This window comes from Sus scrofa, chromosome 1 (assembly GCF_054392235.1).
Source record: "Sus scrofa isolate SSC_HxYL_T2T_F1_AM1 chromosome 1, Sscrofa_HxYL_maternal_Yorkshire_Landrace_v2.0, whole genome shotgun sequence".
Classification (NCBI taxonomy): Eukaryota; Metazoa; Chordata; class Mammalia; order Artiodactyla; family Suidae; genus Sus; species Sus scrofa.
This window is the reverse complement of record NC_139383.1, coordinates 4,250,926-4,272,635: the sequence shown is the minus strand read 5'-3', so window position 1 is coordinate 4,272,635 and position 21,710 is coordinate 4,250,926. Positions and strand designations below refer to the sequence as shown.

Here is a 21,710-nt window from a genome sequence, read left to right as displayed (position 1 = left end):
TTTACAATATTGATTTTCCCAATCCAGGAACATGGAATATCTTTCCATTTCTTTACATTTATATGGAACAACAAAAGACCCAGAATCGCCAAAGCAATCCTGAGAAACAAAAACCAAGCAGGAGGCATAACTCTCCCAGACTTCAAGAAATACTACAAAGCCACAGTCATCAAAACAGTGTGGTATTGGTACCAAAACAGACAGACAGACCAATGGAACAGAATAGAGAATCCGGAAATAAACCCTGACACCTATGGTCAATTAATCTTTGACAAGGGAGGCAAGAACATAAAATGGGAAAAAGAAAGTCTATTCAGCAAGCATTGCTGGGAAACCTGGACAGCTGCATGCAAAGCAATGAAACTAGAACACACCCTCACACCATGCACAAAAATAAACTCCAAATGGCTGAAAGACTTAAATATACGACAGGACACCATCAAACTCCTAGAAGAAAACATAGGCAAAACACTCTCTGACATCAACCTCATGAATATTTTCTCAGGTCAGTCTCCCAAAGCAATAGAAACTAGAGCAAAAATAAACCCATGGGACCTCATCAAACTGAAAAGCTTTTGCACAGCAAAGGAAACCCAAAGGAAAACAAAAAGACAACTTACAGAATGGGAGAAAATAGTTTCAAATGATGCAACTGACAAGGGCTTAATCTCTAGAATATATAAGCAACTTATACAACTCAACAGCAAAAAAACCAATCAATCAATGGAAAAATGGGCAAAAGACCTGAATAGACATTTCTCCAAGAAAATATACAGATGGCCAACAAACACATGAAAAAATGCTCAACATCACTAATTATTAGAGAAATGCAAATCAAAACCACCATGAGGTACCACCTCACACCAGTCAGAATGGCCATCATTAATAAATCCACAAATAACAAGTGCTGGAGGGGCTGTGGAGAAAAGGGAACCCTCCTGCACTGTTGGTGGGAATGTAAACTGGTACAGCCACTATGGAGAACAGTTTGGAGATACCTTAGAAATATATACATAGAACTTCCATATGACCCTGCAATCCCACTCTTGGGCATCTATCCGGACAAAGCTCTACTTAAAAGAGACACATGCACCCGCATGTTCATTGCAGCACTATTCACAATAGCCAGGACATGGAAACAACCCAAATGTCCATCGACAGATGATTGGATTTGGAAGATGTGGTATATATACACAATGGAATACTACTCAGCCATAAAAAAGGATGACATAATGCCATTTGTAGCAACATGGATGGAACTAGAGAATCTCATCCTGAGTGAAATGAGCCAGAAAGACAAAGACAAATACCATATGATATCACTTATAACTGGAATCTAATATCCAGCACAAATGAACATCTCCTCAGAAAAGAAAATCATGGACTTGGAGAAGAGACTTGTGGCTGCCTGATGGGAGAGGGAGGGAGTGGGATGGATCGGGAGCTTGGGCTTATCAGACAGAACTTAGAATAGATTTACAAGGAGATCCTGCTGAATAGCATTGAGAACTATGTCTAGATACTCATGGTGCAACAGAAGAAAGGGTGAGGGAAAAACTGTAATTGTAATGTATACATGTAAGGATAACCTGACCCCCTTGCTGTACAGTGGGAAAATAAAAAAAATCAAGAGGGATTCTTTGGTCCACAAAGATTTACAAAACCCTGATGGGTCAGGCTCTGGAGAACCCAAAACATAACAGGGAACAGAAACCCTTGCCTTTGTAGAGCTTAGACAGGCGGAGAGGCAGGAAACAAGTGAAAAACCTACTATGCCAAATGGTGGTTGTGCGAGGCGGGGATGAGGTGGTGGGAGGGGTGGGGTACTTGGTGAAATAAAGTCTGATACCTGGGGCCTCCTGGAGGTGACTGTTGAGCACAGAGAGAGGGAATGGAAGGAGCGAGCTTGCAGAATTTTTAGGGAAAGACTCTGAGGCATTAGAAACAGGAGCCCAAGGAGACAAGACTGGACGCAAGCATGGGTCCCAGAAGTGTGGGTGGAGGGAGGCCTGAGGGGAGGAACTGTGGAGTGCTCCAGCCTCCTGGAGGGAGCACGGAAAGGCCTGGAGCACATGCAGCGGCTGTGGGCGGAGGCTCACTCGTCCTTAGAGCGATGCACTGGTTCTCTGTGGGAGGACAGGCTGCAGACCGCAGGCAGAGGGAGGAGCAGGTGGCCCAGGAAGCAGGCTGTGGAAATGGTTCTCTTCACAGGAAAGCAAGCCTGTGGGAACCAGCGTGGCTTCTGCTTAGAGAGCTGAGTGTCCCGTTAGAGACCTGGCTGGTGTGAGCCTCTCACTGGTAGTCTGAGCACAGGTGCTGCTCGGGGAGCGAGGACTGTCAGCCTAGCCTCCTCTGGGAAAGAATCGCATTGTTGAAAACAGCCAGTGCGCAGGTGGGCGGCTGGGTGCTTGGCCATAGCTGTCATCTGGTCACAACGCTCCGGTGTAGTGCTCTGGATGACCCGGGCCCAGGCTGTGGACCAGGGTCTCACTGACTTGGGGAAACTGCTTCAGCTTCTGGGTCAGACCACGCGTGCACCCACATCTGGAGACAATCTCATGCAATATTTTATTTGCAGAGTCGGGAAGTTTGCAGGTCACAAGGTGAATTATTCTCTGAGCCTTTTCCATCTGAGCTTTGAACTGTAAAATGCCACTTTTGTTTATCAGGTTTGTGCTTGAGTAGGAAACCTTCAACTTCTAGAATTCCCCCAGCTCCTTTTGTTAAATTATCTCTTATCAGGAGCTAAATATCTTCCTGTGATGAGAAAAACTGAATTCAGGATCTGTTACCAGGGCAATCGGTACGAGCCATATGAAATAGACCTGGCTCAAGGAACTGTAGAAAGATACCGAATTTCCTTAATTTCACCCTCCCAATCTCAGGCAGGGACCATCCCTCCACCAGGAGGAAATAAGATCTATCTTCTCAAGATCAGAGGAAAGAGCAGGTCCTCCCGACTCCTCCTTATCTCTGCTATTTCCCACCTTTGCCTTTTCTCATTTGGACCTTTTATTTGTTTGTTTATTTATTTATTTTTGGTCTTTTTATCTTTTTAGGGCAGTACCCACGGCATATGGAGGTTCCCAGGCTAGGGGTCCAATCGGAACTGTAGCTGCCAGCCTACGTCAGAGCCACAGGAACGTGGGATCCGAGCCTTGTCTCTGAACTACACCACAGCTCATAGGAATGCTGGATCCTTAACCCACTGAGCGAGGCCAGGGATTGAACCCTTGTCCTCATGGATGCTAGTGAGGTTCGCTAACCACTGAGTCACGATGGGAACTCCTGGAGCCTTTATTTTATGCACAAAAAATATAAATGAACATTTCCTCCTGGAAGGAATCCTGAGATGTTGATGGCAGTCATGTGCCCCCCTCCCCGCCTCTGAAAAAGTAGAGATCTTTCAGTGGTTCAGTGGTTTAGCCACAGGATAACCCATAGAATTTTTCCATGTCACTTCAACTATCATTTAATTACTTGCCTTACATCTGTCCGCAGACCAACCAAGAGGAGACCTTCCTGCACTCCCTTCTCATCTACTAAAAGTCCTTGTTTCTTATCTTGTATGTTGTGAGCCTTGAGTAGATACCTGTGAATTGTATTTGAACCTCTCCTTCAAACCTAGGTCCCAGGAAAGAGGGCTCAGTCATCATTGGGCAGAATCTCACCTCCTCCATTACCTCCCATAAAGCTTTTTTAAAATGTGGCTGCACCTACAGCATGTAGAAGTTCCTGGGCTAGGGAGCAATCAGAGCTGCAGCTGCTGGCCTATGCCACAGCCACAGCAACATGGGATCTGGGGCGCATTTGCGACATCCTCGGCAGCAACTCCGGTTCCTTAACATACTGAGCCACAAGGGGACCTCCCCATGGGGCTTTGAATATAGCAGGTAATCCCTAACCATCCAGCTACCTTATGCAAACAAAATTTCTGTGTCTCAGCTCAGAGTCGCACCTCCAGTTAAGATGCATGAAAGATGAAGGCTACTCAAGGGGCTGTGATTACCTGAAAGTGCCGACATGCCTAAGAGCTCAATTTTCTCTTGAATCTTCATTTTTAAATTTTGAGAGCCAGTTGAATCTTGGTATTTTAAGGTCCCCTTGAGAGGCTTTGTCTAATAAGGCAGTGGATCCTACAGCTGATCCACTCGAGGTGTTTTCTTCACTGCTGATGAAAAACCCTCGTTACTAATGAACTGAAAGTCACAGTGGTTTGTGGGTCAGCAAGGGGTGAACGCTTAAGCAGAATTTGTTGAAAACATAACATTGTAAGGATAGATACAAGTTAGGAAAAGAAGAGTCAGTGACAAGCTATGTTGTGTTTGGTTAGAAGTTAAGAGGAGGATTTTAACTCTTTCTAAGTCCTCAAGGCACCCATTAATAGCCTATGTTTTGTCTTTGATTCTTTCCAAGGAAAGGTGTTATGCTACAAAGTCTCCTAAAATTAAGGCGATATGGGTGAAAAAATATCACATTTAATTCATTCCTGCTTTAGTTTTTCCATGAAGTCTGGTTTTTAAGCTTGGAGATTTTCTTCTGTTATTTTCTTGTTTGCATGAGTGTCTGGAGAGATATTTGCCTGTATTATAACTTGTGAGAGTGTTATTTTTTTATCTGCTAGTCAGATATTCCTGGATTTCTACCTCAAAAAATTCTTGGTGAAGACCTCTTGCTCCTCTTACTTGCAATGTATTATATCAAAGAAAGACGCACTTGGGGAAAACGGTCCCCAGAGGCTCTCTTCCCAGCATCTGCTCTGACAGTCAGCCCAGAGTCTGAAAGGCCCCATCCGTGCAGAGATGAGATGGCTCTTTTCTTTCTTCCTCTTCAGCCTCCTCTCCTAAGTCCTTTCTCTCTTTCATCCTCCTTTTCCATTTCTCTGATGGGAATTAGCCCTCTTCTCCGGTTCTTTCTCACTTCGGGCAGCTCTGTCTCATTTCTTCCATGATGGGAAAATCTCAAGAGGAGGAAAAGCCCCAAGTCCATTTGCCAACATCACTCTTTTGCTCATCCCAGTAGAATGGCTTTTCTCAGAAACCCCGCTTCTCTTCTGTCCTGGAAACGAGGAGTTGCTCCCTGGTCATGGATAAGTTTATTTTATTTGTGTTCAGGGACGCATAATCCCCAAGCCCTTATCCAAGTTTCGATCATGCATTTTTGATTGATTATTTAAAGTTTTTTTTTTTGGTCAAACTCTCCTTTATTTTTTGTTTGTTTATTTTTTGTTCAGAACTTCCCTCCTTCTGTGACTAATGACAAATGACCAGAATGGGTTATAACAGAAGCAAAGTTAATATGAGCTGAAGCTTCTGACTGACTAGTGGGGACGCACCTTAAACGTAAATCTCAAGAGAGTGATCAGAGGTTACTACTGACTATCTTACTGGTTATGCGTTCATTGCCAAAGAAGCAAACTTGAGCCTGAGTTATTAGTTCAGCCATTTAGGATGTCCTAACAAAGTACCATTGACTCATGGCTTAGAGACAACATAAACCTATTCTCATGGTTCTGCAACCTGGAAGTCCTAGACAAGGGGGCCTACCTGGCTGGATTCTAGAGAGGACTCTCTCGAGGGGTAGGCAAGCATCTTCTCGTGTCCTCACATGGTGAAAAGAGAGTTTTTCCAGGGTGCTAACCCCATGAGGGCTCCACCCCTGAGACCTAAGCACCCCTCAAAGGCCCACTTGCTATTACCACCACCCTGGGGCTAAGGTTTCACAACATATGAATTTGCGAGGGCACGTAAACATTCAGCCTTTGCAGAAGGTGAGCTCATGAGACAACTAAGTTATGTTGGATACTTCAAAGTAAAATAGTAGTTTTGTTTTTTTCCCTCACAATCCAACCTGGTACTGGGTGGGACAGAAAGCTGGACAAGCCATGGGTGTGAAGTGCTTGTAGGAAGCTCAGGACTAAAGCACTAAAATGTGCTGGTCTTTGGAACATGGCTGTTTAATAAGGTAATAACAACTGTGACTACTACAGCTACTGCTACTGTTACTGCTACCACCACTATTGCTAATGCTACTATTGCTGTCACTACTACTATCAATGCTACTACTCTGCTACTGCTACTGCTGTTACCACTACTGCTACTCAAATATTGCTATTGCTATTGCTACTGCTACTATTATTACTACTTTTTCTACTACTACTATCACTACTACTACTGCTCTGCTGCTGCTGCTGCTACTACTATCAATACTACTACTATTGCTACTACTAGGACTACTATTACTATGACTGTGAGACCACCACTGTCACTATCGCCATTTAAATTTACTAGCTGCCTATACATGGAACCCTTTACAAAATTTTTTTCTAACCCTCACAGTAACCCTTCAAGGTTGGTGTTATTCTCGTTTTACAGAAGAGGAAACACTCAGAGAGTTGGGTGATGTGCCCAGCTGATGAGTTGCTGGGCTGGAATTTGAACCAAGGTATTTCTAGCTCCAAAGCTTCATCTCCGTATGTAGTCTTCCCAGCTGAGCTGTCACAACCAGTGCTATGCATCATTGTCTTTACATTAGTGCAACTAAGTCTAACAGAGTCAGAGGACCGTGGTGTTCACGTGTATGTGTTGGGGGTTGTGGGGGGGTCAGAGGGATGGGGAACAGCAGAAGGAGAGAAGGTGAGCCTGCGAATGAGTCCCACAGAGCTCAGAGGACAGCAGAGGAGGGATTAGCCATGCAGGTGTTTCTACTCTGGACCTTAAAGGCACCAGAGGGATTTCTGATATAACTTCATACTTGATCTAAAATGTTCAGTCACTTGGAGGAAGACTTAGAACAAGCACTTATCGAAAATAGGGTTATCGTGAATCCAGCATGAATATATTGACTATTAGAGTCAAGACTTTCAAAGAGCTAACAAATTTAGAAATTGTGCTAAATCTAAAAAGATGGATTTAGTAGGATAAATGTAAAATTGTATCAAGTTAAAAAAATAAACTGCAAAAAAGATGAGACAAGTTAAATTGCGGGATCAGTAAAAAAGCGTTGAAGCTTCCACCCGGCCTGACCTTGGTTAGAGCGCACGTGAGAATGAGGTTGTGCTCACTTTCATTGGTAGATTCAGAGAGTGAAGAACGCCTTTCATTGGGCTTTGTCAGTTAAGTAGAGTCCCTAGCTAGTTTCTGCTGATCTGGGAACTAGCTGCTGATGATGCACAGGACTGGTTATGATAACTGGACATTGGAAAGACTAGTACAGGGTGACAGCTGCCGTGAAATACTTCAAGGGCCGCCATACGGAAGATGAATTAGACTCATTCTGAGAGCACCAGAGGGCAGGACTTGTATCAGTGGGGAGAGTTCTAGAGAATTGATTTCAATTCATTACAGGAAAGAAGGATGTTCTCGCAATTAAAGCTGTCCTTGACTGGATGGGCTGCCTCGTACAGTAGTAATGAGACCGTGGCCTGCTTGAGAAAATTTAATTACCAGAAAGTGCTTAATTTTATTTTTAATCTCCTTTTAAGAAATTAAAAATCATCTTGAGCTATGTTGCCCAAGACATGATTATATGATAATATTTTTCTTGCATTGAATAGGCAGGTTTTACATTACCTTTGGTTTACTTTTTTTCTTAAAGGCAGCAGCAAAATTGGTTTTGTTGATTTGTGCATAATTGTGTTTTGTGTTTGCTAAGAAGAGACAGTGATGTTTAGGTGAAGAAATGGAGTCACTGCCGAGTCTTACCTCTGTTGACAAAAGTCGATATCAATATTGGAAAAGATGCAAACTTTCTCACATGTATCTTAGCCTATTGCACTGAAATCATTGACTTAGGTATTTCTGTCGATAGATGGCAGTTGTCTTGAGGATAGTAATTTCGTCTTATCCTTTACTTTCTGACACATTGGGCCATAGCAATAATTCAATTCAGTTTTTTTTTTAATGAATGAATGAATGGTTTGCTAGAACGTTCAAAGAGAATATAAATACATGAATTAATGAGTGAATGAATGAAAGTAACCGGGATTTCGTAAATGAATTTATATACCACGCCAAAAATTGGGTGCAGATTTTTTTTTTTTTTTTAGTCTTTTTGTCTTTTCTAGGGCCACACCCACGGCATATGGAGGTTCCCAGGCTAGGGGTCCAATTGGAGCTGTGTCTGCCAGCCTAGACCAGAGCCACAGTAATGCAGGATCCAAGCCACATCTGCGACCTACACCACAGCTCACAGCAACACCGGATCCTTAACCCACTGAGCGAGGCCAGAGGTCGAACCCGCAACCTCATGGTTCCTAGTTGGATTCATTAACCACTGAGCCACGACGGGAACTCCTTGGTTGCAGATTAAGGGCATTTTCACTTCAAAGATTATATAATTCTATTCTGAGAATTCATGCCACACACTTATGTATGGAGGGAATTTCAAATAAAATAGACATTTCTATGGAAGGGTTCAAAGAATGAAGAACGAGAAGAAATATAGCAGCAGAGAGGATGTGGGGAAGACGTGACCGCTGAACCAGGCCAAGCAAACGTAGACTTGGAGTCGGCAGAGAGTGCTGGGGACAAACAGCCTCAGGGCACAGTGCAGAGTTCGGAAGATACTGGGCGTATTTCCTTACGGAGCTATGATTCCTAGAGCAATCCCTGCCATGCCACTTGACATGGTGACTGAAGCTCTGGATGAAAGGTGGAGGAAAGAATTTGGCAGATGTTGTCAGGGCTGCTGAGGGTATTAGGAACCAGAATGTCATTTTTGAAAAATGAGAAATTTCTCTTCACAAGTATTGAATTATCAGAATGGAGAACGTAGAGTGGTTTACAAAGTGGAAAAAGGCATACTGAAAACAAGGAAATGTGTGTGAGGCTGTCTGCTCTAATTTAGAATTGCGTGCTGATGGCTAAATCACACATAAGCCTCTCTCTCCCTCCGACCGCCTTACCCTTTGGCTGTTCCTGAGGATGTGAGGAAATCTTTCTAAATGTTTACGGTCACGAGATGCTCACTTTAGGAGGGAGTTTAGAGGACCTTTGCTCCACTTCTCTTAGGAAACAGAAGGTGGCTCAGAGTTCATGGTTAGTGGGAAGTGGAGGCAGGGCTCACGTCTGAATCTCTTTATTCTTCTCTCAAACCGTGTTCACATCTGCAAGGAGACCGCTGCCCAGCCTGAGTCAGCAGGTAAAATGGTAAGTGCTTCCAAGGCTTCCAAAAACCTGTGTGACATCCAGGTGTGAGACGGAGCTGAACAAAGAAATGCATGGGTGTTCAGACACTGCAGCACAAAAAGGCAGAGGAACCTGGTGGGAAGGGCACAGGGGGCTCCAGGCAGGACAGGGAGCTCCCCACAGGGCCCGGGACAGTGCATGGCTTCATGCTCACAACCAGCCTCTAAGCCACTTAAACACATGGGAAAGCAGGCCAGAGAGACTGAATCCCTGCAGCGCAGAAGTGGCAGTGCTCCATTCCAAACCGCAGGCTCCATCGCTGTGTCTGCATCACCACACGCCAGCCAAGGAGAGAGCCTAGGACCCATCCTTCTTCACAGATGTGGGAAGGAACAAACCTGCAGAAACCTTCATTTTGGTTTTGGCCTCCAGAACTGTGAGACAATAAATTTCTGTTATTTAAGCTGCCCAGTCCGTGGGCACTTATTTCACCAGCTCTGGGTGCTGATACGGAAAAGTTCTGCTGTTCTTAGCTTTCATTGGCTTTCTCTATTGCTAAACGTTAGTCTAAGTTCAACATTATTGCCTAATTTCAAGCTTTCTTGTCTTTGATGGTGGTAAAATATAACATAGTTTCCACTTTAACCATTCATTTTGGCTGTGCCTGTGGCATTTGACATTCCCAGATGAGGGATTGATCCATGGCCGCAGCAGTCACTGGAGCTACGGCAGTGGCAGCACCAGACCCTCAACCACCAGGCCACCGGGGAGTTCCCTGTCTTTGCCATCTTTAAGCCATCCCGCCAGTGGCACTGACTGTAGTCACAGTGTTGGGCAACCTTCAGCTCCCTGGTTCCCAAGCTTTTTCATGACCACGAATAGAAACTCTAACACAGAGGTTCCTCCCTCAAACGCAGTGAAATTTACGTATGCTTAATGTATCGCTCTCTGCACATCCCTGATGGTGTTTCTGAGAAATAGGTTTGTACCTATCAAAAATACCATGACTGGAGTTCCCACCCTGGTGCGGTCGGTTAAGGATCCGGCTTTGTCTCTGCGGTGGTGTGGTTTTGATCCCTGGCTCAGCAAAGTGGATTAAGGATCCATCATTGCCCCGGCTGTGGTATAGGTCGCCACTGAGGTTCAGATTTGATCCTAGTCTGGGAGCTGCCATATGCCATGGGAGCAGACCCTCAAAAATGCCCTAATTGTTAGCTGGGCAACTAAAAGCAAGATGCTCTCTGTCAGGTCCTGTAAGATCTCATCCTCTGCCTTCTCCCTCTCCTCACTTCCCACTTGTTTCGCTGCTTCCTTGCTTCTCCTGACATTCTTGGAGCATGCTTTGGTCTCCGGGTCTGTCGCTCCACCTGGAATGGTTTCCCAGACAGCACAATGCAATGCCCTCAGCTTATCTAGTCTCTGCTCACCTGTTACCGTCTCAGAGATGCTTTCCTGACCATGGTTTCCTGCAGGTCTCAGCCTATGTATCGTAACACAATGGCTAGAAACTCCTGGGGGCACTCACCTGGGCCCACAAACTTCCCACAGACATCTCCCCTTTCCAGCCAGTGTCATGACTGGACCAACCCTTATGGCTTTTATTAGGATTGTAAGATGGCCTTCAGTAATAACCATCAGAAGAAAAGACATTTATTTATTTATAGACCCTGGAGCATGCAAGGCACACCAGGGGGCACACAGCTAAATGAAAAAGAGAAAAGGAAAGAGAGAGATGGACAGAGAGAGAGAGAGAGTGAGAGAGACAGAGACAGCAAGGAAGCAAGCTCGCAGGGCCTGGGGTTCAGCTTTTATCTCATTTGAGATTGGGGTGGGGGTATAGGCTTTCCCAGGCTCAGTCTATATTGGTGAATTTAAAACATGAGGGTGGAAGAAAGGAAGAAAGAAAGGAAGGAAGGAAGGAGGGAAGGAAGGAAGAAAGAAAGAATTGGAAGCAAGCGATCAGGATGGCCAGTTATCTAAATTAACCAGCATCTCTAAAACAAAGGAGCCTCTTGAGGTGGGGCGTCCTAAGTCTATCTAGCAGCGTGACTAGCGGTGTGTTTGCTCAAGAGGCTTCACTGAAGAAGGGAGTCAAAGTGTAAGTCAGGCACTTTCTTTACGAAAAGAAAAACCAACCCTCAGGGCTCACGCCACAATCAACTCTCACTCAGATCCTGATTTTTTTTACCAGCACCTGGCAGCATGCTTTACGTCTGTTTGCCGTCTGTCTTCCTCACTGAAATGAGATGGGCACTTCGTTTACTGCTGTACCTCTTGCCTCTTGAGCAGTGCCTGGGTCAGCAAAGGCGTTCAGTAAAGGCGTTCATTACATTCCTACTCAGACACCTCTGCCGCAAGCCCAGCAGGGGCCACACTTGGGGACAGGGAACCACGGTTGGCTTTTTCCCAGTCCCTGGTTCCCAGTGTCCCATATACACAGGCTCTGTTCTTTGGGAGTCGCCTTGGCTGAAGGATGGTCCCTTTAGGTGCCATTTCTTTGAAAATGGCTCAAGCTTTGGGGCTGTCTGTCCTCACCCAGCTCTAGGTGAATGGCAGCCCCTCTCCTCACTCAGGGGGTCCAGGCTGCTCCTTGCCTTGGATTTGGTCAGTCCCATGGTGCCTCCAGTGCACCGGGCTCTCTGGGGGATTCCTGAGGGCCCCTTGGGTTTCAGGGGGTGGCCAGGAGAGGACCACAACTCCTCCTAAATACAATCTCACTCTCTAACCTCTTCTGATCCAATTTGAATGCCCTAATAGAACCTTGGGATGAAGGGACAATGGCCCTGGGGTCCAGGGACTTTCACTGTTTGGGGAGAGGGTCAACTCTCTGAGAGCCCCTGACAGATGTTTGGTCCCCTTTAGCCGCTGTCTGCACTGAACACTCTGGTTCTAGGCTTTGGGCCTCAGAGGACATGCAGATCACGGGAAAAGTCCTTTCAGCACCCCAGTTTACAGCCTAAGGGAGAATCAAGACCCCTCTCTCCTCTGTTTTCTCATAGGCCACCTCCCCTGCACTCGCCATCTCTCTCCTGCCTGTAGTGATGTTGCAACACTGAGTCACTTGATCAGCGCTCAGGGCTTTCACCTCCTTTGCTGCACTTGCCTCCATCTAACCACCCCCTTATCCAATCGGACGGGGCGGGGAGCCCAGCTGGAGGATCACACTGCCTGGACACTGGGTCCTCAACCTGGTCCAGCCGGGTTCCACCCCCCACGGTGCTGTTCATTTTCTGCCGTTTTGTTGTATTATAGCTGTTGTAGTATTCCCAGCAGCAGCATTAAGTCTTCAGTGCCTTCTTTAAACCAACTCTCACACACTGACTCCCTCTTCTGCCTCAGCATCCGATCAGTGGCCAGGGCCATTCCAGTCCTTTGTGGACCGCCTACAACCACCACCACCACCACCAAGAATCAGGAAAATGTGCCAGGGAAGTAATGAAAAGCAATGTGTTTTTGTTTTTGTTTTTGTTTTTTCTTTTCTCTGTAGTCTCTCAATGTATGGGGCTTTTTAACTTGCTATTTGATGGCCCTCTAAGTGAAAAAAATATCTGAAATCACTAGCATGGATTTTACTGTTCATCTTTATCTTTTGCAGTCACAGTGTTACTCACAAGAGCATTTAACTTGCCTGTGGTCTCGCAGAAGCTGCGCGTGCTTACTGCTCTGAGCATAAGCTCCTCCCTCCACTGCGGAGACCCTGCACGGAATTTACTTGATTTTATTTCACTTCTTGGTATATATGTGTGTTCTCCCATGCTCTCTTCGCTGGCTTCTTGGTGAGGGAGCAGAACTGAGAGGAAAAGGAGGCTTGAGTTGCTTTCTCTTTCCTTCCTTCTCTGCCATCGTTTTCAGCGTAAGTCGTTTGCTGATACAGGGAAACAACACAGGTGAGAAAGGAGGTGGCAGGCGGTCCTGCTTCTCACAATGCCCTTGCCTTTCTTCAACGTGAGTTCTGGTTTGAAAGACCAGCGTGGCCGGGGGGCTCAGTGCCTGTTCCCTCAGTGGCGTATGCAACTCGCCTCCCTTGATCCCACACATGGTGGGTGTGCCTGAGTTCTGGGCCCTGGGTCGTCAGGAATGCTCTTCGCTAACGGGGGATGGCCACGCACATTGTGTGTCCACATGCCTGCCCCATGGTCCCATCAGACCTCGCTGACAGAACACGGTGCCCGGATAAAACGACGAAGGCTTTCAAGATGGTGACCGCAGAGCATTAAATGGGAGCTGGGGAGGGGGTGCCTCTGGCAGCTTGGCCCTTCGCAGACCCATGAAGCACCATGACTCCCAAGACAGAGAGTGGGTGCCCTTCCGGAGCTGCCCACCTTGACAACACCCACCGCCACACCTTCTTGTCCTAAGTTCACCAGCACCCACTACTCCTCGTTCAAGAGCAGTTTCTCAGCCTTGGCTTTGGAACCCACTTCCCTTCCTGCCCCCCAGACTCTTGCCCGGACATGGTCCCATCTCTCCTACACTTTCCCCCACCTTGTGGTACCATCACACATTCTGCACATTCTTCCAAGTCTTCCTCCTCCAACAATGGCAACTGTCATCACAGAAAACTGTAGTTTTCACCTCTTGTTTTCCCCCTTCACCTCACAGGATCGCCTCACAAGAGGACGCTTCCACTGCTCCCTCCAATTCTTCAGCTCTTTCTTCCTCCCTCGAAAGTACCTGAACTCTTCCCAGGATGCAGGCACAGGGTCAGGTCCGTGCTGGTTTGCGTCACCATCCCTTCTCCAAGACGTCACCCCACCTGGTTTCTTGTTCTCTTCTTTGGTTTATGATCCCATGGGCAATGGTGACTCAGAATCATTCTCAATGTGAAGTCATCTATTCTCTCACTTGAAGGGCATTTCTGGGCTTTTCAAGTCTCCAGTGGCTGCAACACAGTCCAGCTCCCAGTGGCTGCCTTTACAGAACACCAGATGCAGGTAAAGGGTAAAACTGTGACTAAACACTTGAGGGATTGGATTTTAAAATAAAAAATGATGACAATCATGAGGGTACTTGGCATCTGAGATGGGATGACCCGCTACCCCTCTAATCTGGTATTCTCAACTCGTCCCCTGCTCTGGAGCCTCTGCTTGGTGCCCACCTCTGCTCCTGCGCTTCCTGCTCAACTGCTGCCAGAAGAAATGCTCTGCTTCGCACTGAAGATTCTGCAGTTGTTCAGGTGCATCGTGGTTCATTTATTACAAAGAATAATGCTGGTGAGATGCCAGTGAACTATGTCTTTACTCTTTTTATATGAAATGTACACATTTCAGAGCCTTACGGTGGCTATGGGGCTTCCTGCCCGAGGAAAGTGGAGGTTTATTGCCCCAGGATCTGAATTTACCCTTGGTGACCTCAGTCTCCCAGTGAAACTGGAAAGGTGTCCTTAGGTGAGAGAGAAGGTACCTGAGAATTGGCAGGAGCCTCCCGGTGGGGTTCCCTGATGAGGGAGGCCAGCTGTGAGGTGGTGAGGCTGCAGGAGTCACTGCAGGGCCCCCAGCCCTGCTGACAGGAAACCAGGATCAAACCACAGGGTGCTGGAGCCAACCCTCAGAACGTCGGAAGAACCACTGGGTTCTGACTGAGCTTCCTTGAAGACAGTGTCTGAGTTCACTAGACACTGACTGTTTTCTGATGCCCTCAGAGAATAGCCACAGGCAGGTAAGAGAGGTTCTTGGGATGACCAGTGGGGCCAGAGGCAGCTCCTGGCCTCCCAGGGGTCTGAGGGACCTTAGGTCATACACACACTTCTCTCCCAGATGCCGTCTTGGGAAGGAGATTGGGCTAGGGTACCATCTTGAAAGAGAAGGTGTAACATCTTAGCCAGGGCACTGGTGGCTATGCAGAGATGCTAAGAACTCCCATGACAAAGAGCACCAGTGGGACCAAACCAACACCTGCAGACAGTGACTTGCCATTCAAGTAGGCATGTGGTATCCCCCGGATGGAGGAGCTGTGTTGGCTTGTCTTCTGCTTGCTCCAAGTATGAGTTCCCCATCACCTTCTGCTCATACCTTCCCCACGGGTCCTCCAGAAGACAGGGTTCTCTCTGTGGGCTAAGAACATGGGAAGAGTCTCCTCTCCCTTCACTATGTGGACAGGGCACCACCTTCTCAGGAAACACACGTGGCCTTGACAAAAACATTTCTTGACCTTGACATAGGAAATATTTTGCCCTAGAACTTTGTTGGGACTAGATAGCTCAAAAATCCACATCTCTATCTGGAAAAAAAATGAAATCACTCAAATTTTCAATTTCAAAAATTCCTCTTGTCCTGACAATGTGTTATAGGATCAACTTTATGTTTTATTTTACACAGCTTTAGCCTTAAATTTGATTTGTTCTCCAATTTATTCCCATTCTAGTTAACAGTTTGATTTTTTCTTTTTCTTTTTTCTTTTTTTGGTCTTTTTTTTGGGCCACACCTGAGGCATATGGAGGTTCCCAAGCTAGGGGTTGAGTCTGAGCTATCTGCTAACCTACATCACAGCTTCAGCAACTTGGAATCTGAGCCACATCTGTGACCTACACCATAGCTCTTGGCAACACCAGATCCTTAACCTACTGAGTAAGGCCAAATATCAAACCTGCATCCTCATGGACCCTAATTGGATTTGTTACTGCTGAGCCACCACGGGAACTCCCGTTTGCTTGGCTTTGACATTTGGTTGAATTGTGTTACACTAGAATAGAAGAGGATATGGCTTTTTATCTTTCCTGTAAACTTACTTGATTCTGAACTTCCTTCTTCATGTTTAGATTTTAATCAGTATTCTATGGATATCAAACTGATAGTAAATATTTAGATACACATGTATTTTGGTGGGGTGGGTATTGGTTTACTTCAGTGAAGCTTTGATTATTAATTATTAGGGTTCTCCTAACCCAACACCAAGTATTATATTAGTAACACGCAGACAAAAACGTCTTCCTTTCTAGAGTTATTGACAAATTATCTTCTATAAAAATTTCAACGTCAGCCCTCTGCACTTCCTTTTAAAATCTGAAAAAATGCAAATACCAAAAATAATTCTAGGAGGATGACATATTAAAAGAATATAATAAAACTAAACTGCTAAAGCAAGAGACTTCACGTATTTTCACTTAAGATGACCACACCCAGCAAATTCTGAGAGAATTACTTTCATTCTAAATTGGATGGTTTACATAGGTTACCCTTCAACTTTAATTTTCACAGAACCAAAGGCCAAAGATCATGTCTTAGTCATACCTTAAGTCAGCTTCCCAAGAGCATTTGTCACCCCTCATGAATAAAAGAATGCCCTAAAGCAGGCAGTGAGGTGTGGACCAGGACATTGAAGGAGTGCTTTCCTCATCCATCGCTGATGACTCTGGGCAAAGCTTTTGATCACCTTGGGTTCCCTTTCGTGCCCCCAAATGGGCTTTGATCTCTAGGGTCTCCTCTTAATAGGAGGGAATCTGAGCCTAATTATATCTTAGCATTTTAATGTGATAGGAAATACTAGCATCTGTTTATTGGATGGCTGGGCAGAGTCCTCTAATGCTTGATGTCCACATGCTAATGCCCCAGCATGTAGACATTTCTTCAGTTTGAATAAACTGGGTTTACTTCACCACTGAAGACACAGTGATGTCTAAGCTTTGTTTGCAACTTTAGACACAGCCCACCTGAACATTCTGTAAGGAGATTAGAGCTGTCTCCGTGGGCGTGTGACACGTGCAGTAGCACAGACTCCCCCACCCTCCCACCCCTAACTCCTCAGAAGGGAGCGTTACACATCGCTTAGTGTAATGCTCTGCTGTTGCTGTCTGAAAGTCTTAACAAGTTTGTCTTTGAACTTGTGTTCGGGATGCTTGCCACTTTAAAGCCAGTAAGGAGGCAAGGTTGGTGGGGAGGAAAGTTTGCTTTATTTCAGATGCCAGCAACGGAGGGGGGTGAGGTGGAAGATGAAGGGTGGACTTCTCGCCACAGGGTCGACTCCCCCACTGACAATTGTTGGGCAAGACAGATAGGGAGAGGGAGGGGCTATAGGCAGGAACAGCACAGTCAGCTCTGACAGTCCTCTTGAGCTGGTCCTGCGGTGTCTGACCAGCGTCGTCTTGGTCGTTTCCAGTACTGTTGGTCTTCAGTTCCAGGGTCGGTTAATTCCCATTTCTTTGAGGCCAGTTCTTGGAATTGTGGCGGCTTATGTGCTGGCTACGGTCTGGTTATCATGCAGTTAACTTCTTCCGCTAGTGGGGGTCCCAGTATCTACAGAACAGCTCATAGGACACGGCTCAGAATATGATCAAAAGCCTTGAAGAGGAACTAAACATCCTTGACTTTGCTTAATGACTAAACTATTATTATTTGCTCTTGTTTGACAGCTTTCTTTGCTTCTGCATTTTCTCATTTCTCTGATTAAACTTATTCTTTGACTACAGTTTTCCTGCAGACAAAAGGCAGCCAGAGGACATGGGCGGGGAGGGACCATGGGGTCCTGCTCTGTTCCAAGCAGAGGTGGCACAGGTGAAATGTGTTCCCACCAGCCATGCCTCACCCCTTCACTTGCATATGGCATTTGTAACGTGCTATCGGAACTCCTGTGGCCCTACTACGTGTGGGAGTTCAGAGAGACCCAAAGCAAGTACAAGATCAGCCTGTGAAGTCTGTGAATGTGTAAGGGGCACTGTCAGCCCCCAGAGACCACACTTTCTTTCTGAACTAGAACTTGTTTTGAGAACATAAAGAAAGAATGGCATTTTTAGAACAAGGACAGCCAGGGAACCCTATCATATTCCCTTCTGCTAGTGTTGTTTTCCTGTGTTAGCCAAATGCATCAGCTGCCAATGATGACAGAGAAGGAAAAGAAAAGGTGGCCCCTGGTTCCTTTTCCTTTCCATCCTTCCTTACTCACCGGTTGGCCAAATGCAGAGGGTGTGGGCAGAATATGCACTAGTAAGTGAATTAAACACAGTTCAGTTCATTTTGTGAAGCGTTTCCTCTCTTTTAAGTGCATATGTAGGTACATGCTATGAAACACAAATGTGCAGTTTTGATGATTCTGCATAAAACTTAAATGAGCTTGTATTCTCCTTTTGATATGACTTGCTTTATTGTGATATTCGTTTTTTAAATTAAAGTATGGCTGATTTACAATGTTGTGCCAATTTCTTCTGTACAGCAGAGTGACCCAGTCATACACGCATATACATTCTTTTTCCTCAAATTATTTTCCACCATATTCTATCCCAAGAGATTGGATAGAGTTCCCTGTGCTGTACAGTAGGACCTCATTGCTTATCCATTCTAAAAGTAATAGTTTGCATCTACTAACCCCAAACTCCCAGCCCATCCCACTCCCTCCCTCTCCCCCCTTGGCAACCATAAGTCTGTTCTCTGTGTCCGTGAGTCTGTTCCTGTTTTGTAGACGGGTTCATTTTAAAACTGACATCATGTGATTAGAGACAAATGGTAAAGTCTGTGTTAACAATGAAAACACGTGTAAGTTTACTTACAATGTCATTGGAAACAAACAAAATGAATGTAATGGCTAGTCCATAGGGTCGTTGAGGAAAGGACACAAGTTTATGTTTGGTACTTCTCATGGCACGTTTTCTTCCAGAGTCTTCGAAACAAGGGTTTCCTCACTTCTACTGCGTACTGAGCCTCACCAGTTATGTAGCCAGTCCTGGGGAAAGACTGATCATTCTCCAGAAAGCATAATTGATTCATACAAAGTTGGCATGTCTTTCACTCCCTCTGTCACCTGGTTAGCAGATACTCCGTCCAGAAGATATTTGGTCCATGCCAAAACCCTTGATCTTAATCCTGTCCAAAACCATTTGGCACAGGCCCAAGTTGATCATGGGCATTTGGATAGGACCAAATGCACTACAAGGCTATAACTTTGCTCTGAAACATCCAGAAACACTGCAGATGACAGACAGATGGCGGAGGCAAAACCCTGCTCTGCCTTGTGGGGAGGTCCCTAAGGTGGGGAGGACACCTGGAGTTGAGACCAAGTCTGCTGCTGGTTGGCTTGCTTCTTGCGCTTTCCCTGGGGGAATTTTCCCATCCACAAATTGAAATTAGGTTATGAAGGTCACCGTCAATTCTAGATAGTCAATTTTAGGTTCCTGCAGGTGGCTGACACATGAAACATTGGCAAAGTACCTCTTCACCTCAAAGCCACCATCAACAGACAATCTGAATGCATGTTGTGTATGTACCATGCAAAGCATGCTGTCACCAAATTTCGCTTTTGTCCCTAGAACCAGACTGGTACCCCAGTTCCTTCTACGTAGTATATCTAGAGTTTCCCTTTGTCCATCATTGCCTTTCTGAAATGTTGCTGGGGGTGGGGCAGAGAGTGCACCCAATTATTTTGTTTTATTCATTGAGTATCTAGGTCTTTTTTTTTTTTTTTCTTTTTAGGGCTGCACCCACAGCATATGGGAATCCCCAGGCTAGGGGTGAATTGGAGCTGTAGCCGCTGGCCTACACCACAGCAACGTCAGATCTGAGCCACCTCTGTGACCAACACCAGAGCTCATGGTAATGCCAGATCCTTAATGCACTGAGTGAGGCTGGGGGTTGCACCTGCGTCCTCACGGATGCCGGTCAGAATCGTTTGTGCTGGGCCATGAGGGGAACTCCAGTATCTAGGTCATTATGTTCAGAAACCTAAAGTTTAGTAAACCTAAACTCCTCCCACACACATCATGCCTCAGATATCCTCAATGCTTCGCTCATCGTGGCTCATGACAGATGATCCCAAACACAGCTCTTCTGTCTTTTTCCAGTCTAATCTTCAGGGAGGGAGCTAGATTTCTTCACAATCCTACAATTTTGAGAGACATAGGAATCTTAACAATACCTAAGTGAAAAATCTCTCATGGCCAAGATGGCGCTGAGCTGCCGTCTCAGTCCTTACTCTGGGAGGGTCCTGACCAATTCCGTTCTGAACTGTTTTTATTCTCAATCCCCAGAGTGTATTTGCTGCCATTGAAACAGAGATCAATATTTATGCTTTACACAAGGTTCCATTTCATGGTTTTAATACACCCAGAAACTTGTTAAAGACTCAAGAAAAAAATAATTAGTTTGCTGATGTAAATTGGTCCTCAACTGGAAGTCCAGACAAAATAATCACACTTTTACTTGTGGACAGTTGCATTCCCTTAAATCAATTATTCCCATGGTTCTTCTACAAAAGCAGCTTACCATGACTCTTGGTTTGTTAGAGCACCAACTAATTGATTTCTCTCTTATTACGAATCATCCAGGCTTTGCTTTCTTCTAAAACACTGTACAATCTTCTGAAATACTAACATTAACTGATCCCCAGTGGAAAAGAAAACTTCCTCCATTGTCCCACCTTCTCTACTGAAAAGTGCATTTTGGATATGCAATAAAAGAAATGAAAGAAACACTGCTTCCTATTCATTTAGCTGAACACAAAATGGACGGAAAGAACTTAGCACCCAATGGGAGGTCATTCTCAAGTCTGCCATTCTTATAGTAAGTGTTGAGAAAATAAAGAGGAAGAAACTCTGCTATAAAAGTCGGCAAAGGAGGAGTTGTCATCATGGCTCAGTGGAAGTGAATCTGACTAGTATTCATGCAGACTCAAGTTCAGTCCCTGGCCTTGCTCAGTGGGTTAAGGATCCAGCATTGCCCTGAGCTATTGTGTAGGTCGCAGACACAACTCAGATCCTGTAGATCCTGCATTGCTGTGGCTGTGGTATAGGCCAATGGCTATAGCTCCGATTCGACCCCTAGCCTGGGAACTTCCATATGCCGTGGGCGCAGTTCTAAAAAGACAAAAAAATGACCTAGATGCTCAATGAGTAAAACAAAATAATTGGGTACACTGCCTGGCCAGGGGGAAAAAAAAAGACAAAAATCAGCAAAGGAGAGTGGGGACATTTAGCTATTGGTTATTAAAATTATCCAAAGGTTGTTTTCTTTAGTCTTACTTCTAGATTCGCAAAAGCAAGATGCCGGGGTGGGGCGGGGGCGGGGAAGGATGATTTCACATCTATTTTTATAGCTGTCTAGTTTGGGGATTACTAATTCCTCAGGTCCATGAAAGGAAGAGTGTGTGGATTTATTCCCCGGAAAACTACTTCCTGATGAACTCTATCTCACTGTCAATTATTTTTTTAACATTAGTCTCTGATGTTCCCCCTTCTATGTCCCAGGAGGCTCATCCTCCCCATGCCAAGCTCCGATAGATGGTGGTGCTATTGGCAGAGCTACCCGATAACCTCGCTCGGTCTATTCCAGGCACATTCAGTTCTATTCCTCCTCCTGAGGTTTCCCAGATGCCCCAACAAGCCGTTACTTTGATGGGATGCACAGTTCTTTTCTTTCTTTCTTCACCATTGGAATGAGATTAGAATTAGTATTTCTTTGGACAAGTAGGGGCTTCTGCTGAGAGAGAGAAGGGGGCCCTGCTTGTGTGGTTAATGTATATATTTTTATTCATGCCACCTCAAAGGGACTCATGCGATGCAGGAGCAAGAAAATAGGAGAGCTTTCTTTTCCTTGAGCAGAAGTTATACACAGAAATCTGACCTTGTGCCAAAGAACAAATTAAAGTTACCCAGGTAAAAAA

At 45.5% G+C, this 21,710-nt stretch overlaps 1 long non-coding RNA gene across 1 annotated transcript; it reads left to right on the top strand.

Annotated features, from left to right (window-relative positions):
* Positions 1-9,025: 9,025 nt before the first annotated feature.
* Positions 9,026-16,206, top strand: LOC146405883 (uncharacterized). The gene is made up of 2 exons (XR_014839440.1): positions 9,026-9,149; positions 13,731-16,206. It is a non-coding gene; the product is annotated as an uncharacterized LOC146405883 (long non-coding RNA).
* Positions 16,207-21,710: the final 5,504 nt, after the last annotated feature.